Below are 19,074 nucleotides of genomic sequence, written 5' to 3'. Positions count from 1 at the left end.
ACTGTAGCCATTCCACACTGAATTCTGAAATCCCCATGGACTTCATACACACACCACCAGGTTCCCGTAGGGAACAGGTTAAGAAGCTATGCTCTCTCGAAGCATTTAATGGGAATACTCGAATATTTCTAGGATTTCCTTTGAAGCATCACACCCTCCTTAAGTAGGAAATTACCACTTTGAGTAATGACGTTATAGACGAGGGAGACGTCGCTAGGGGAAGTGAAATGTGATCCTCTCTAAGACATACCAGGAAGGAAGAAATGATTGTTTAAAGCTGGAGGTCAGTTTTTGTTTGCTAAAAGAGTGTTCTGACAGGCTTTACCAACATTAAAAAGATAATTATGTCCTCTAAAGCTAAAATTCTTCATATGCTGAGAATTTGAAGTTACAGCTGCTGTGTAGACTCAAGATAAAAATGATAGGATCAATCTCGAGGCACCTGAAAGAAATGCTGAAATTATTACACAAAGGAATAGCATTGTACCATTTCATTCTTATTGTTTTTTATTGTGATTTATCACCATACCACTATAATCATGCATTTCATATTTTGCAATTTCATGTCAAATTTGTCAGGATCACCATACCCACATATTAGGATATCTCTATTGAGAAGGTTGTTTTTCTTCCGAACTCCTATCTTTTGAAAGCTAAACTTTCCTTTCTTTTATTCTCTCTCTTTCATTTCCTCTCAATGTTTGCACCCTCCTTTTTTTTCTTCAAAACTGCTTGAAAATTCCCAGAAGAAAGGAAATAGATACAAGAGCCATGATGAGAAGAAACAAACAAAATGATGACTACATCATTGGATAAAAATGCTCTTGCATTAAATACAAAGAAAACAAAAGTAATGCTAATAGGTTCCAAACGGAAAACAAAGGGCATTTCACTTTCAGTGAAGCATGGTAACGAACCCATTGAACAAGTGCTTGATTTTAAGTACCTTGGGGTGATAATAGACAGTCATTTGAATTGGGCCAAGCACGTTGACTACACAGTGCAGAAAATTTCTAGGACAATCTGTTACCTCTCAAGGACAAAGAGTTATTTACCGGGTGGAATACTTAAAATATTATACTATAGCATGATTTTACCTCACTTCGATTACTGCAATGTTGTATGGGGAAGTGCAGCCAGTTGTTACATAACGAGGTTACAGAAGCTACAGAACAGATTCGCTCGATTAGTACTTAACGCAGATTTTTTGACCCCACATAAGCTAATGCTTCAGAGATTAGAATGGCAGTCAGTCACCCAGAGAATCCACTATCAATATTGTGTCCTTGTATATAAAGTCGTCAATGGACTGACCCCAACATATTTGCAATCTTTAATAACAAAACGAAATCCTTTTTTCCAAACCAGGTATGCAATTAGCTGTCCTCTCAATATCAAACTTCCCAGAACTGAATATTATAAAAAATCTTTTCATTATCGTGGATCTAAAACTTGGAACAATTTACCTGATTTCATCCGAAATGCCACCTCTGTTAACTCTTTCAAACGGCAATGTAAAATGCTTAGCTTAATTGATAGACTTTAGACATTTTGTGTGCATGGCGGCATGGGTGTGGTTGTGTGTAGGTATGTGTGCGTGTGGGTATGTACTGTATATGCGTGCGCGTAAGTGTGCGTGTACGGGTTTGGGTGGGTGCCGGTGTACTGGTGTGGAGGTGAAAGTGTGTGTGTGTGCGTGAGTGTTGATGTGTGTGTTAGTGAGGTATTTTCTTACACCATTATTTTTTTCTCTCCCGGATTTGATTGTATTTTATTTTCGTTCCATTTTTGTTTCATTGGCTTGTGTACAATCCTTTTCTCTTGTACGCTCTATATGAACTTATATTTTTGTGTTTTATGTTCCCTCTTTGTTACCTTGTTTGTAACTTTGTGTTTTTTTTACTCAAATTGTACTTTGTCCGTGATGCAGGGCCCCTTGGCAGAGCAGTTCCGAGTGAGCTGAAAGGGCTACCCTGCTAAAAGAAAACTGAATAAATAAATAAATAAATGAATAAATCATAAGAACTGTTAAATTTAGGTTTTGATTCTCTGCTACATGTAAAACATGTCTGATAGCTTCTTGGAATCATCCTTGTGGTTACGTTTCTGGTGTCTTTATTGCAAAATGAAAACATACTCATATTACAGATTTCACTTTTGCTTCTGTAACTGTGCTACACAAAAATAGCATAGTGTGATATATGCACTCTAAAACAATTTTGTATGAAATGATTGAGCAGTTCATGAATGATAATTGTTTCTCAATTACACTACATGTTTGTTTGTTTGTTTTTCTCTATACATATATTAGCATCTTTATATTAATTTTGTGTAATTGCTGTCAACCTCACAAATCTGTTGGGAGTACAGCTATATTGTTATTTATTCACTGTGTAAGTATGTGTAAGTGTGTCATTACCTGCCATGTGTCCAGAATAGGACCATGGACCTGGTATATATGTCAACATGTCCTTTGTTTTACTTATCAATAAAAACATGATTACAACAACAGGTCAGCAAATACTAGAATGATGGAATTTATACTTCTTTAAGAAGTCTGCCCATAACAGGAAGACACATTCTATGTTCAGCTAATGGTTAATGTTGTTGCTGATCCTGCTTGCCCCTAACTAGATTCTCCCATATTCCACAATTATCATCTACCCACTGATGCTGAGTAACCCATTTCCATTAGATACAGTCCAAGTCGAACACTGGCTCAGCTTTCATTCTGCAAGGACTTTCCACCACCAAGAGACCAATTATACTTGCCGGAAACAACACGCCTTGTTTCAATTATAACATAGCGACTTGTGGGCTGTGTTCTAAGGTATTAGGTACTATCATGAGAAAACTGACGATTAACAAGGGAAGGTGGTTTTTTTGTTGTCATAGATAGATAGAAGTGAAAAACTGACACAGGAAGAAATAATTATGATCTATCTGCAAACTTTGCGGCAACTTTGAGTTGTTACATAGCTGGGAGAAAACCAGTGAATACATCTTTTACCTCCTCAGGTTAATTAAAACCCACTGATTGGATGAGGAACATGTTACATTACGGAGACTCTATCATGCTTCTTTCATGGCTGAAGCTAGACACTAGAACTAGATCTAGTGTCATTTTAAGCTGATAACTAATAAGCCTAGAAATTGTTTAATTTCTTGATAATATAGACCATATTTGCACTTTCATTTCGAGCATATTCACTGCTTTATATATCAATGATTAATGATTACTAAAGAAGTAAATGAGTTGTTAGTCAATATCTCTGATATTTTAACTCTGCTGTCATTATAATTCATTTGCAATTGTAGCTCTGGCTATGCACATTACCTTATACATCTGATACTATGTATTTTTTCAATTACAATATAGTATAAAATACGAAATAAAAAACCCTACAATTACCACTAGCATCTATACTACTGAGGATATTGATGGTATCATACCGTAATGACCTGCTGAGAGGTAAGAATTAGACTCCTTTCATATTAAGCAAAGATTGTTTAGCAAGTCTTATGAAGTAATGGTCGACACTAATTCAAATGCTGAACAAACTCCATCACCATCCAAGATCATTTAGGTAACAAAAGAAATGAAGTAGATGGCAAAAGATAAGGTCAAAAGCTGTGCTTAACTCATCAACGCTCCATCAAGGGACTTTCTTTTGTAAATCGTAATCAGTGCTTCACGACTCTCAAGGACAAGGTACATGAAATCTGATGTCAAGACAGTGAAAAAGGCAGTGAGGTGATGCAAGAAAAACAAGCGGATTAGGATGATAATTGGGAGCGATAAATAACAGGATACCCGGGCCTCCGCGGAGTCCTTACTCACTGAATGCCAAGTTTTGACGCTATTTTGGTGATGGACTCAATTTTTGGCTCACTTTTGCCTTGTCCAAAGGCACTACATACATGTAATAACTGCCGGGGGCTTACTCAGCTACATCTCAGACAAATTTAGCTTTTGCTTGTTTGTCTCATAATTAGTTCCTGCTGTCATTGCTGTTTGATCTTCTCCTTCGCTCTTTGTCTTTGATCTTCTAAAACTTTTCTCTTTGTTCATATCTTCCCCTTTCTCATCATCTCTCCTCCGTTCGGCTCTTTGTGGTATGGGCGTATTCCATTATCTTTCCTCTTCCCAAAATGGTTGAGAACAGATTACACACATGTGTACAGAACTTCATTTATTCCAGCAGTACAATCTAGGAGTAGGTTTCAGGGGCGGATCCAAAAAAGAGGGGCGCGTTTACAAAATTAAAGGGGGGGGGGGTGCACGCACCCCTCCCCCAGTTTTTTCTTTTTATTTCTTTTGTTTCAATAAAAAAATAAAAGGGGGGTGTGCGCCCAGTGCGGTCCTCCCTGGATCCGCCACTGGGTTTGAGGGGTCACAATGGTGGCGGCAGTGGTGCCAGAAGGGGTATTAAAGGAAACCAAAACCCAAAGAGAAATGTGGATTGAGTGAAAGCAGCAACATTAGTAGAACACATCAGTGAAAGTTTGAGGAAAATCAGACAATCGACGCAAAAGTTATGAACCTTAAAAGTTTTTGTGTTGGAACCGCTGGATGAGGAGACTACTTGAGTTTATGACATCATGTGTGGACAACAATTATAAGGAAAATATAAAGAAAATTAAACATGATAATACTTTTCTAGTATCGAGGTGACGGAACAAGTAATTTCCATGTAAAATCAATTTTTGTGGAATTCCCTTTATATTTTCTTTATACTGTTGTCCACATATGACGTCATGAACTCTGGTAGTCTCCTTATCCAGCAGTTCCAACACAAAAACTTTAAAAATTCATAACTTTTGCATCGATTGTCCAATTTTCCTCAAACTGTCACTGATGTGTTCTACTAATGTTGCTGCTTTCACTCAATCCAAATTTCTTTTGGGGTTTTGGTTTTTCTTTAATTGCCACTGGTTTTCCTCACAACCGACAATCCACAGAATTCTTGATGGAAAGGGAGCACAAACCTCAACCAAAAGATGGATGACGACACTGACCAGTGACAATCGACAGGTGGTGAACTCTAGTAGCCAGGGAAGCGGGTCATTTCACTCTGACTCACTGACTGATTCAAGGGGTACTAGGCTCCCTGCCACTGCTCTGAGGAACATCCTCTATTTCTTTTGTCTCATGTCAATCAATATCATGCTTCAGCATGCAAATCCATCATTATGATGTCATAATGTGGTGATCTAAATATTCAGGGTAAAGCCATCAAAACAAACAAGTGATTGACAGTAAATATACATCCCAACTAACATAGAGGTATGTAGCACTTAACGTTCAGAATCAAGGCAACATTACAAAATCTTTCAGGGGTTGTACTGAAATTGAAATTTCACTCTTCTATCACAATATTTTGTTTCCCTGAAGTGATATTTGTCTCATCACTTACAGCACATTGAATTTCATTTGTGTTACAAAACCTTGTTTCAAGTGAATGTGAAACATAGTACTGTTTACGTCAATATTTTTGTGTGATTAATTTTCATGCTGAGCAGCGCAAAAATATATTCATGGGCTGTTGAATTCACACTGCACAGTTGACAATCAATTCACAATGTGCAGAGAAAATTGTGAAGATATTTTCGCAAATTTTAGAATTTGCGCCAGCAATAAGTAGCGCGAAATATGTGAAAATTAATGTGCCGCGAAAATTTCCACATTTATAGTTATGTGAAGTATGTTTATTCATTGCAATTGGGTACTATTATCTCAGCAATGTAAAACTGTGTGCAGTGTGTAATATCAAATCACATACCGGTAGTCATTCTTCATACTGCAAGAAGGTCAAGAGTAGCAATGCAAATAGATTTTTTTCTACAGGACAACAGTAATATATTACTACATTTTCATAAATATTTCCTTCATTTCTTTCTCATACCTTATTTTTATCTGCCTTTCTCTTTACCATGAACATCTATTCATGATGGATACATACCAGTGCATTTCAAGTGTTCACATTATTACCATTATTACAATTATTTTTTATCATTATCATTATTATTATCATTATCATCATTATCATTATCATTATCATTATCATTATCATCATTATCATTATCATTATCATTATTATTATTATCATTATTGTTATTATTATTAATATTATCAATATTATCATTATTATTATCATTATTGTTATTATTATTAATATTATCATTATTATCATCATCATCATCATTATCATTATCTTTATTTGGATTTGACTCTATAACCCTGTCTGCTCTTTGAAGAATGGAGTATCCCAACCAACACACCATGACACCTTCGCTCATGTTTTGCTTGCATCAACTTCTTCCTACCAACACCAAGACCATCTTACATTGCATTTGGAGTACTGCTGTCTCTGTGGGAGCTCCTTTGATGATTGTCTTTTCAGGATCCAGGAGTGACGGTTCACCGCTCGGAAGATACTCATCTTTCCGCACTCGCAAACTGCCTCACTTTCCAATTCTCAAAGAACTTTCCATTTTGAATGGGACTGACAAAAGACACACCATGACATTCGATTCCAAGAGAGGCGAGATGACGTAGCACACAGAAAAATGCATAACGAGGGTAATCCGAATCACATCTCCATACAGAAACTCCAACAAGGTTGCAAGTTTAGAAACTCATCACATATTTTCTCTGAACCATCCATCATGAAGTAGCATGTTCTCTTTGACATCTGCACGAAAATTTGATCAGGCTTGGTAATCCTCTACAAACTTTCCTTGATTTGCAGATACCATACATTCACAAATGTGTTTCCATATCCCACCAGAGGTGGTGTCAAACTGCACAATGCAGAGAGAACGAAAAGATGGATTCATCAGATCATGTTGCCGTGGAAAAAGGAGTCTCAACTGAATTCTGCAGGTACTTCCTCCCGGACAAGAGAGAGCGCTGAGTTCTTCAACAACACACACCCTGGCAGAAACGCAAACGAACTGTTTCAAGCTGGCTGAAAGGCTCTTGGGAGACTGGAGTTTCACAAGAACAAAGTGTTTTTCTCTTCTTCTGAGCAACCCTTTCTTCAGCCTCTCAACTTGACAGTAATTGATTAGAAAGTTGTTATTTCTGGTTAGGAAATACCATATAGGACCCTGAAAATTGTTCCCACACTTTTAGTCACATGCATTGTGAATGCAGTTGTGATAGGGCAAAGCACACACTTTTTTGGCGTGTCCATGTATTTGTCTACAAGCATCGTATCCTATTCAAGGACCAAAAGTGAAAAGATTATATGACAATGGCTAAATTAGGATGAACTTTGTGTCTCCTGACTCTTCAAACTGAACCATTTGACAGCTAAGGAGAAAAAAGAAAGCTCTTTAATATTCTTAGAGATCTCACCTTTGTACAAACTTGTAACTCTTCCTTTTTGTCTAAATGAAATTCAATTTATTTGAATATTTTCAACAGAACATAATTAAGGAAAATTACAAGTGATGTCCAGTAAACATTGACTGACAGACAAACATTAATTGACACTGGATTTAATGCAGAAAGATGGACCCGTCAAAAAAGATTCCAGGGTATAAAGCAGAGATTAAACACTCACTGACGGTGGAACATATCATACAGGGGTCTGACAATGAGAAATAGAACTACACAACCGTGTACACAGTTGAAAGTGAAGACTGCCAGATGAGAAGCAGAAGGACATTAAAACTATACAAAATTTATGGAGTTATGCTCTTCTAGCTGTTGATTCATTACAGGTTCTCAAGCTTCTTTATGAGTAAAACACACACACACACACACACACACACACACACACACACACAAATAGATTACTAAATCTGGAGCTAACTGTAATATCATACAAGATGTTAGGGCATTTGCACACATTTCTGAGCTTATAGCCAGAGAAACTTACATGTATACACTACATAGTGAGGTTTCACTTCCTTATCAAGAATTTCACCGCTGAGATCTATTTATATCCTTTTACACTTTACAATGTCACTGGATACCAATGTACATACATCACTCATTGTACACAGTCCTGTCAAATCCTTATGATATAAACTGAAGCCAGGAAGCAACAAATATACTGAGCTCTGATTAGAGTGATGCAAGTACAACTGTGGTAAACACAGTGTTTTGGCTTACTAACTTAAAGGGGAAATCCAGTCCAAATATAAGTTAGTCTGATAAGAAAGAGTAAAATATTACGAGTTCAACAGTATAATTTTGATCAAAATTAGAAGAAAAATAAGGAAGTTATGACATTTAGAAAATTTGCTATTTCTGGGGGGAAACAGTTCTTGAACAGTCAATATGAATATGCAAATGGAAAAGTGAGCATGTCATCCCCTGACAACTTGCCATAGAGTGTGTACATAGAATTTTGAAATTTACAGTTTTTCATTCAAACCCAATTATGCCTGAGGCTCAAATCCTTGTATATCTAACTGATCACTATTTTGAAGTTATTTGACCAGGAATAACATTATGCTTCAGACTTCAATGACAAAAACATTGAATTTTCGTCATTCTTTTTTCTTTCTTTTTTTACACGATCAATGGAAAATTGTGAGGTTATGACAGAGTTAGCTCACTTATTTGCGTATTCATATCCACTGTACAAGAACTTTTGCAAAAATTAGCAAAACAATTTTTCAACTGATTTCAGTCAAAGTTTTACCATTGAATGTGTAAGATTTTGCTCTTTTTTATCAGACTAACCTATATTTGGACAGGATTCCCCTTTAACTTATTCCATGTAAGAATCTGAAAACCCAATAGGCTTTGTACGTGAGCTATCAGGTTCATGTAGGCTAAGAGTTTACTGCACAATACGCATCACAGGTTCTCAGTAATTTCCCTCTTCATTTCTTCAATGAAGATTCTTTCTTTCTTTCTTTCTTTCTTTCTTTCTTTCTTTCTTTCTTTCTGTCCATCACAAATGGGCTCATGACAAGCACTAAATCTGAGATCAGATTTCTATTCAAGCTTTTCAAAGTAGGCCTATGTGAATATATTCCATGAATTTCAGTAGGAACACATGTATGTCAATCTTATCCTTAGCTGATGTTTCAAAAGTGCAGTTTTGGTGATGATGAAGATGATGATGATGATGATGATGACGAAAAAAAGCATTTCTATACCACATTTTGTCTATTTAAAAAAAAAAAAAAAAAAAAGGTACCTGGCTTCCGCAATAATATGTCATACATTATTTATAAAGTTGCTGGAAAAGACAGTTTTGAGAGATAATGCATTGCTACTGGATGTTATATTGGATTTGAGATTTGTGGAATTATGTACTGACACTTGTGTTTTACAACTTTGATGCGCAAACACAATAATAAGGGCTTGCAAACATCCTATTACTACATGCAATTATTTGACATTGTAATAAAACAACAGAAACTGAAACTTTCACATGTGCTTGTCATGAATTTGAAAGCTCTTAAAAAGTATTGATAGCAGAAACTTAGTTGACAGAAAGAGTCCAGGTGTGTAGCTCAGGCGTGGCAGAAAAATGTATTTTTTATACAAGAGATAATAAAAAAAAAAAATCTCTGCTTTTAACTTCACTTGTCATGGGAGTCAGTGGAAGAGGTTCCTTTACACATGATCTTTAAGACAGAAGACAAAAATCAGACAATGAGGCAATGGTTGATTAAGTCATTTTAAATGATGGAAGAGTGTCAGTTTCTAGGGTGTTTTAAGTTTTGCTTTTTTTTCTTAAACTTCCAAGAGAGAAGCAGAGTAACTTCTTCGAAGAGAAGAGTTTCTTCGAGACCTTATGTCAGTCTTCCCAGTATGGACTGAAAGCTATCTCCCCAGCTCCATTTCCCCCAAAGTTTCCCTATCTCTGCTAGCCCTCCAGCTTATAGTCGCCTTGTCTATCCTTGACATATCAAAACTTTTCCTGAAAATTAATAACCATCTTGGTTAATCTCATACTTCCCAGGGGGACATACACAAGCTGCCCATGTCTTCCTAGAGGGGTGTAAAGATGAACACTCTTTATGGGGCAAGCGTGAGAAAATTTTCTGTGAGTCTACAAATCTGCATATATAATCTATCACAGCCAATATTTGCTACATGTAATTTGTGACAAACATACATTGGTAGTTTGTCTGAAATCACACAGCATTAACATCATTAAGAAAACTTACAAATCTAGCCACCGGAGTTACAGGATAATACATGTCACAGTTGTTCTATTCCTGCATGACAGCACGCAGTGTGGAAGGTAAGAATTTAGCTAGCATATGATGCAACTGCTTTGACACCTGTTCAACAATTTTGATAGTGACATTTGATATCTTTATATTTCTTAAATTAATTTATAATATATGTATTTCAAAATTGAATACAAAGAGTTAAACCGACATTAACAATAATATAGGGCACACAATACAATCTACATGTTGACATGTATCAGAAACCTATGACCATAGCATCCTTAATCTAATATACATGAAGAATTTAATCTTATAATGGGCAAAAATTTAGTCAAATGATGAAGTGTATTTATCATGTAGCAATAGTGTTCATATAACTAGTTTGTTTGTTTTTCAGAGTACACCCCCTATACAGTGAAGGTTGCATGTATGGTTTATTATGTACAAAAGTGAAGTTGTATGTAAAGAACCCTAAGTTAGCAAGAGTGCTAGTAAACATTGGTCCTTTAAAGTATTTTGCATGCCGAGGAACATCACCAGGGTATAACAGGAGGTGCTTGAAGACTACACAGCACTAGGCACCTAATTTCTGTTGTACATAGTTGTGACAGTACAGACTAGAAAGAGATTATCTGCAGATTGCTTTAACAAAATGATCATATCAGCTCCCACTGCTGTACATTATAGAATAGGTGAACTCATCAACCATATTGTTACTTAGCATCTACACTTCAAGTAACAACAGAACAGAACTCTCAAGTATATCCCCCAAAGCTTAAGAAGTATATCCTACTCAGATGAAGTATAGGGTGATGAGAGAAAGATTGAAGTTCCTCATGGCTTCAGTGTGTCAGAGAAGCACTAATCCCCTTCTAACACACCAGATGAAAACATCTATGGCTTGGTTCAACAACAGGAACCAACAGGGGGCACGCTTCCTCAACAGGGGCAGTCCTCCGATCATAGAATCACATATTAGAACTAGACTGGGCATATCACATCCCTGGGTGTACGTATGCATGAAGAGATCTAGATTGTTATGTGAGATGTCTACAAGTTCCGTATTTGTCAGTTGCATATTTAAGGATATGAATAAGACTAGAAATAGAAAGAACATGTCTTAATAAATAGCTTTGTTTTATCTGGGAAGCTCTTTTCTATTTAAATCAAAGACACACTGGAAAAGAAAGTTGAAAAATGTTATGGTTTGTATTTCAAAATTGGATTACAATACTTATCTTAAAGAATGATTAACTTAAATTGACTTAAAAAATAAAAAGTATATATATATATATATATATATATATATATATATATATACACATATATGTTTAATGATGTAATGCAAATGCTGTTGGGTGTTTTTCAGAGCAATTCAACTAGTAAAAAAAAAAATGTGATCCTTTGAATTAACAAATGGGATCTGCTGATACGATAAACAACTTTTGTATGTTCGACCCATATTGGTTTCAGAGTAGTTGTGTGATGATCTTGACTTGGGGGCATCACAAAAGAACAAGTGTTCATATTGTTCTACGATGAAAAGATGCAGACACAAGGGCCCTGCCCAGAACAATGACTGCTTTGCGGAGTGAAACTGCGAATGTCCTCTTGCGATGTTCTTTAAGATTAAAAAAATTGGTAGGCTAGATAGCTATATGCTAGCACTTTGCCCAATTAGAGACAGATAGAACTTTGTGAATATTGAAAGCACTTCAAAACAATGGGCAAAGACCTTAAACTCTATCAGAATCAATGTCAAAAGAGAAACACTTCTTCCATGTTTGGGTGAGCTTGAATGATATCAAACTCACAGAATTATGAAAATCTAGTAAAGATAGGGCATATGATATATAAGTTATGGCATTTTGAAACTTAAGTTTTCACAACACAGTGATATCAGCCACATGCTCAATTTTACTTTTCTATATATTCAAGTCAACTTTCAGATGGATTGACACTTCTGCTAACTACCAGTAAGATCTTATATAGTATACTTGGTGTTGTTGGTGGTGGAAGAGTTAAAAAGACCTTGCTTCTCTTTCAATGAAGGAAAAAAATGGCAAATATTCCTCAAGGGGTTTGTGGCGGTGACATGATTCACAATTCCTGTTGTTGAAGAAATTTTGTAAAGTTTCTCCAAAGTTTTGAGTCTCCAACTTCCTCCACTATGAACCAGCTATCTTTCTCAATATCTATGATTCTACCCGACTACTGCATTTAACAGTTTTCACACTGAAATAAAATTTCATTCATTTTCTTTCCAAGTGGTATCAAGCCCGATGCATTTGATGATTATTTTCATATGAATTTTTGTTTATATAAAGAATTTGAGAAGAACACTTATAGGGTCAATTGTAGAAACTTTGGAAAGTACATGTATTGACATCTCCAATCAGTTTTTCCTGTATTACCTCTCCTTGTGGTATTGTGTTGCTTAGTTCTTTTGAGAAGAAATAGAATTGGGTCAGTAAGCATCTCTAAAAAGAACCTATTATCAAAGTATAATATTTGTCAATCATATATAGCATTGAGACAAAGAAAAATGAGATCTATGAAGAAATAGAAGATCTAACAAAGAAAGCAATATCACATTTACCACCACTTCTTTAGTCTACTAACACATTTCCACAATTGTGGAGTTAATTGTCCATGGGTTGATTCTTTGAACATTTTTATCCTATCACTTTTATTTTTGGGGCATTTATAGAATTGTGACATTGTGCTGGAAAGTCACATGGAGAACTTGGCACTCAAACAACAAATTTGCTATCAGAAATAGATCACAATACCTTGCATTCATTAAGAAAAAAAATGTGGCATTGGTTGTGCCAAAGCAGGGTTAATCTCCATAAAATGATAACAAACTAAAGACAATAACAATAGAATCATCTAGAATCATTTCTATGATGTGACATTATCATTTTGCATGACAGTTAGACTCCTGCTAGAAAAGAGAAATTTACAGGAACTTTGCGTAAGTCCACAACTGCATAAAATTCCCAAAGTCACGGCTTAACTTTGTTGATATTCCTAATATGGACTGTTTCAAGTCAGCAGTAAATGCACAGTTGTTGTATGATATCATCAATGAATAATATAAGACATTGACTTTATGTGATGTGTGTATTTGAACATTAATTTCTATTGAAGGGTTGCTTTTCATCCACTTGAATGTTCCACCTTGCCTAGAACCTGCTACTTAAAATAAACAAACAAAAAACAAATCCAAAACAAAAACAAAATTGTGTCACAACTTGTTGCTTACGTGAGCTGAATATGGAGTGTGTCATATCTTAGGGAAATAACCATTGTCGGAGGCAAAGGGTATATCACTAATACCAAAAAACCAAGAGGGAAATTCGACCTTTATGACTCTGATTGTTCAGATGGATATCATTGAAGACAAAACAACGATGCAACGTTTTGGCACTCAGAGGGTTTCCTCCGTGATATCATCCTGTTAGATCCAAGAAGACGATGAGAAGGAGACTCTAAGACGGACAGGCTGTGAGGTAGGATGCATCACAGCATAGGATGTCCCCCACTTTCTATACCTCAATGTCACCCCTCCTAGACAATACAAAGTCCTCCCTCAAACCTTTCATGGATCAATGACTCAGAGCCGGTGTCACTCAGACAATGGATCTAATGCAGCTGTGGTGAGAACTCGTTCTGCTTCGACTTTCTAGCGAGTCATGTCTTTGACATGATGATAGCCCGTGATAAATAACATCAAGGTAAGTCGTTTCCAACACAAATTACAACAGGATTTCATATCTAGGCATGTTACAGTGAATCGCACTGGCTACACAGTTAAATAATATCATAACAAACATGATCTCCCATTGTTTCAACATGCTGGCAGTACAGGAACAGACTAGTAAGGGACTAAGAGGGGTGGGGCAGTAAAGGGGGTTGGGGTTGTTGAGTTATTTGTAGCCCCTCATGGTGATATGTTTGGAGGTGGTTATATGACAGGCAGAAATCATAGTCAGGAATATTTATGTTATTTGCTACTTACGGAAGAAGATAGTATCTAATAGTGACCTTTTCAAAACTTTTCTTCTATTTTTTTTTTTTTTTTTTTTGGTTGTTGTTATAACACATGGGAATTCTATCCTATCCTGCCAATACCAGATACACCAACCAGAGGTTTTAACAGCCAGTTTTTGTTCTTTTTACAAGAGATATAAATAGCAGCAATTAACCGTGTCCAAAACTGACCATTTACTCACTAGTACTTTGGACGTCTGCCAAATTGGCAACATATAGACAAGAATTTTTGTCCTTGTGACGAAACAGAAGTAATGTCTTCTTGAATCAAAAGTGGATAAAAATGGTAGTGTTCATGAGCACCACACCCATACTGATAGATTTCATGGGTTCATATAATTTTTAGGCTTGTGGCTAAACTTGTCATATTTCCAGTCACATCATAATCCATAGCCATACCTGTCCCAAACGCTTCCAGGTTTGTGGGTTGTTGTTGTTGTTGTTTTTTTTTATTGGAGAAATGCAGGAGAGGAAAATTCTTGAGAAAGCACTAGGGACAAATTAGAGTAAGACTCGTCTGGCGAGAGCACGAGATACTTTCACCGAAGCTTGAATGGATGGGGTTATGAACAGGAGAGGAAGGAAGCTGTAGAATTTGAAGCAGTTGTAGAACAAAAGAAATATGGGAGAATTCGAGCAGTGAAGCATCGTCAATCACTTCCACCGGCCCCTTGGCTAGGATTAGTCCAGTCATGTGATGCGTGATAATCACAGCCAACTTGGCTGGCCTTTTGCATCATCTCTATCATTTCAGCAATTGTACGGAAATGTAAAAACAAATGGAAGTTCAGAAATGTAAAAATAAATGGAAGTTGGTAACAATTGTCTAAACTTGCTTCGCCTGATTCCAAACTCGGAAGGCACATTGAAATGGCTTAACTATGAAGCTGATTATCACACGTACAGCCTTCCATCACTGAACATTGTCATTGTCACTTCCAACTGAAGGATAACTGATATAGCATGTAAGAAGAATTACTGCTGATACCATGCATTTAAAATACAATATTTTGCAGAGGTCTTGTAAAACTTATTGATATGATGCTACACATGTACGCTGTTCCTTCACAGAATTTGGGATGGCTCCATAAACGTATGTATAATTTGATGGTGTGTGATAGTCAGCTTTTGAGAAGGGAAATTCGACTGTGTGACAATTGCAATTCATATAACAAAATGATACAGAGATATATTTACATTGTGAAGAGTTTTATTGCAATATGAGCTAAGCGACAATTTTAAACATTTCAAAGTAAGTCCATCACCAGATATAGCAAAATTAAACCTTTCCAGTAATACCTCACTTACTTACTGCCACGGACACCTGATAATGTCGTACAACGAATTAATTTTAAAAAAAAATTGGAAAAACAGTCGTTCATATGCGTTAACTTATAATGATAGTATCACAATATCATAAACTGAAAAAAGGCATGCCTTACATGAGGATCATAAACAAAACATATTAAACTAGGGCGGTGAGTTGGCTCAGTCGGTAGCCTGTCTGCCTCACGATCACGCAGCCTGGGTTCGAACCCGAGTCTGGACTGAGCAATGTTGTGTGTAAGCATACCGTCCCCTCTAGCAAGAGGCAAAACACTGTCCCTAGGATAGGACATAAAATGGAGGTCCCGTGTATGAGAGAGCAACAACTCATGCACGTAAAAGATCCCGCTTCATTCATTCATCGCAAAGAGCAGGGTGTTTAACTCGGTGAAGTGGTCCCACCTCACATCCAACTGGACCCCATGGAAGACCAGCTTAACGTAGCTGAATATGGGCTATCCAGCGATCTTCTCAGATGGAAAAATGAACAAACAAAAACAAGCTTTGCAACTGATTGACAAATTGCCCTACATCGACGTAAATAAGCACTGAATTGATCAGTGTCTTAGTAGTAGCCATGATAAGGGCAATTTGTCAATCAGTTGCAATGAAAACATCTCGACGGAAGAATTTCATGAATTTGAATAACAAAGCAGTACCCGCTGCATGCTATAAGGATTAGAACCAACACTTGCTGTCGGGCGAAAGCTCGGTGGTCTAGTTGAGATGACGCCTGTCCGGTGATCAGGAGGTCGTAGGTTCGAATCCTGCTCGAGTATGTACGCCCATGATTTTTTATCATGGCTACTACTAAGACACTGATCAATTCAGTGCTTATTTACGTCGATGTAGGGCAATTTGTCAATCAGTTGCAATGAAAACATCTCGACGGAAGAATTTCATGAATTTGAATAACAAAGCAGTACCCGCTGCATGCTATAAGGATTAGAACCAACACTTGCTGTCGGGCGAAAGCTCGGTGGTCTAGTGGAGATGACGCCTGTCCGGTGATCAGGAGGTCGTAGGTTCGAATCCTGCTCGAGTATGTACGCCCATGATTTTTTATCATGGCTACTACTAAGACACTGATCAATTCAGTGCTTATTTACGTCGATGTAGGGCAATTTGTCAATCAGTTGCAATGAAAACATCTCGACGGAAGAATTTCATGAATTTGAATAACAAAGCAGTACCCGCTGCATGCTATAAGGATTAGAACCAACACTTGCTGTCGGGCGAAAGCTCGGTGGTCTAGTGGAGATGACGCCTGTCCGGTGATCAGGAGGTCGTAGGTTCGAATCCTGCTCGAGTATGTACGCCCATGATTTTTTATCATGGCTACTACTAAGACACTGATCAATTCAGTGCTTATTTACGTCGATGTAGGGCAATTTGTCAATCAGTTGCAATGAAAACATCTCGACGGAAGAATTTCATGAATTTGAAAAACAAGCTTGTGATATCAAAATAGCACAGCTCCTTGACAAAGTCATTGACAGACTAGTTGATTCACAAGTCACAATATTTCATTAAGAGTTACAAAATTAGCTTCTATACACCTCTGTGCATTTCAATTAACAATGCAAACTTGCAAAAACAATGCAAAAATTTTCATGGTGTGATTATTTTCTTGCATTTCACGAGATGAAACCAGCGTGAAAATAAAAGCCTGTATTTTTTTTTTCTTGTTCTATCTATTGTAACATTATGTACTACCTTATATTTTGATTCCAGGGAATTACAGTCACCCAAATTCATCTTAACCTGCCGAGCTGGAAAAATTACTCACACAACAATGTCCATTTTTATCGTAGTCTGAAAGCAAGGTACTTTGTATCATACCAAAGGCAATACAATGGTTAGGTCTATAAAACTGAGTAATGATGTGACTAGGTGATACATGGTAACAAGCCGCTACCTACAGGTGTTACAGGGCCCTCGTCCCCCTTCCCCATCCCAACATTAATCCCTTAATCCTTGGCAACAGGATATTGAGGGTGTGGGGCGGCGTAACACAGTTATATATAAACCTCACGGGGGAAGGGGAAGGGACAGGGGAGGAATAGGCCTTTGTCATCTGAATATGACTCTCATTCAACCCTTTCCCAAGGGAATGCAATTACTGCAGTAACAATGTCACAACGAAAGTGAACAGACTTTGAACTGTGGCAAAGTATAATGGGAATCATCTGACTTAGTTTTCAAATTGAGGAGGAAATTCTTTCTATGGAATAGTGAGAGAAATCAACACTGCTTTTTATTCCAGAGCTGCTAACCTCTGCAGATCAAAGAACATGCTGATGCACAATAAAGATAATGATGATAATAATAATAATAATAATGATAATAATAATAATAATGATAATAATAGTAATAACAATAATAATAACAATAAGTATAATAAAGCAATCAATAAGTAATACCCCCCCCCCCCAAAAAAAAAAAAAAACTATTTTGAAGGCAAAATCAATATTTTAGCTTAAAAATGGAAATCTTGCACATACATGTATTAAGCATGCTAAATTAAATTTATGAAAAATATTCTTATCTAAACAACATATCTTCTTAGTTTGGTGGAAACAAAAACACATACTTTCATGAAAAAAAAAAAAACATGAGCAGGCAGCTTTGTTGTTCATGTGACAAAATTTTGTGTCTAATTCCTTGGTGTTAGAGAAAAATTATCTAAATTGATTCAAACACTTTAATCCATGTGAAGGAATTGAAAGTTACCACCTCTCTAGAATCGGGTCTTATCACAAATCTACAATAACAAATCCATTGTGATACTTATCACTGCGATATCTGTTATGTGAGATTGGAAAAAGGTGAAAATCCTGCAAATCCTTGACGAGGAGCATTAAACAGCTCAAAATGTCAAGGTTGATGAGGCCACATCATAACAAACTTTTTGAAGTCTGCTTCAGAGCACAGAAACTACAAGTCATGGTGTTTTGGAAATGCGACGCCTGACAGATTTCTCAAAGAGCAAACTGTAGCAAGGGTTAGTGGCAAATTCTCTTTGTTTTGCTGATTTTGTTTATCGTTATTCACTAGTGTATTCTATCAAAAGCCACCTCTCTTGTCAGGATTTCAATCTTACAAGTACACATGTATTTAAATAAAATGTGTTGTGGCTGGATTGAAAAAAAAAGTGAATGCGAAACTTTTTTCATGCTATCAGTCATCAATATCCAGTGCACTTTAAGGTCACCTTTGTCTTAAAAAAAAAATGTGCTGATAAGAAAAGAAAAGTTAAATGTTTTAAAGTTAAAATCATATTTTACTCATAGGCATCAAAGTCTGATACATTAGCCAAACATCCATTTCCTTTTATAGGTATTTTTTGAAACTTTTCAGACCACAAGCTTTTCAAAGAAGTACATTTTATTCCAATCTATCTTTAAAGAACCTCCAAAAGAAACAGTATGAAAAGTTGCCACCATATAATCATGGGCTTGGAAACAATCTAGTTAAAAGGTTAACCCGTAAAGGACAAGTCCCGAGTATACTTGGGCAAGCGTCTATGGGAAATGCGTG

General features: G+C 36.5%; 1 protein-coding gene across 1 annotated transcript in view; it reads right to left on the bottom strand.

The window, feature by feature from the left end:
• LOC140244762 (guanine nucleotide exchange factor DBS-like) overlaps positions 1-19,074 on the bottom strand; it is a 151,025-nt gene that overhangs the window by 58,973 nt on the left and 72,978 nt on the right. The gene's annotated exons all lie outside the window — the stretch shown is intronic.

This window comes from Diadema setosum, chromosome 21, assembly GCF_964275005.1.
Source record: "Diadema setosum chromosome 21, eeDiaSeto1, whole genome shotgun sequence".
NCBI lineage: Eukaryota > Metazoa > Echinodermata > Echinoidea > Diadematoida > Diadematidae > Diadema > Diadema setosum.
This window is presented reverse-complemented; position numbering and strand designations above follow the sequence as displayed.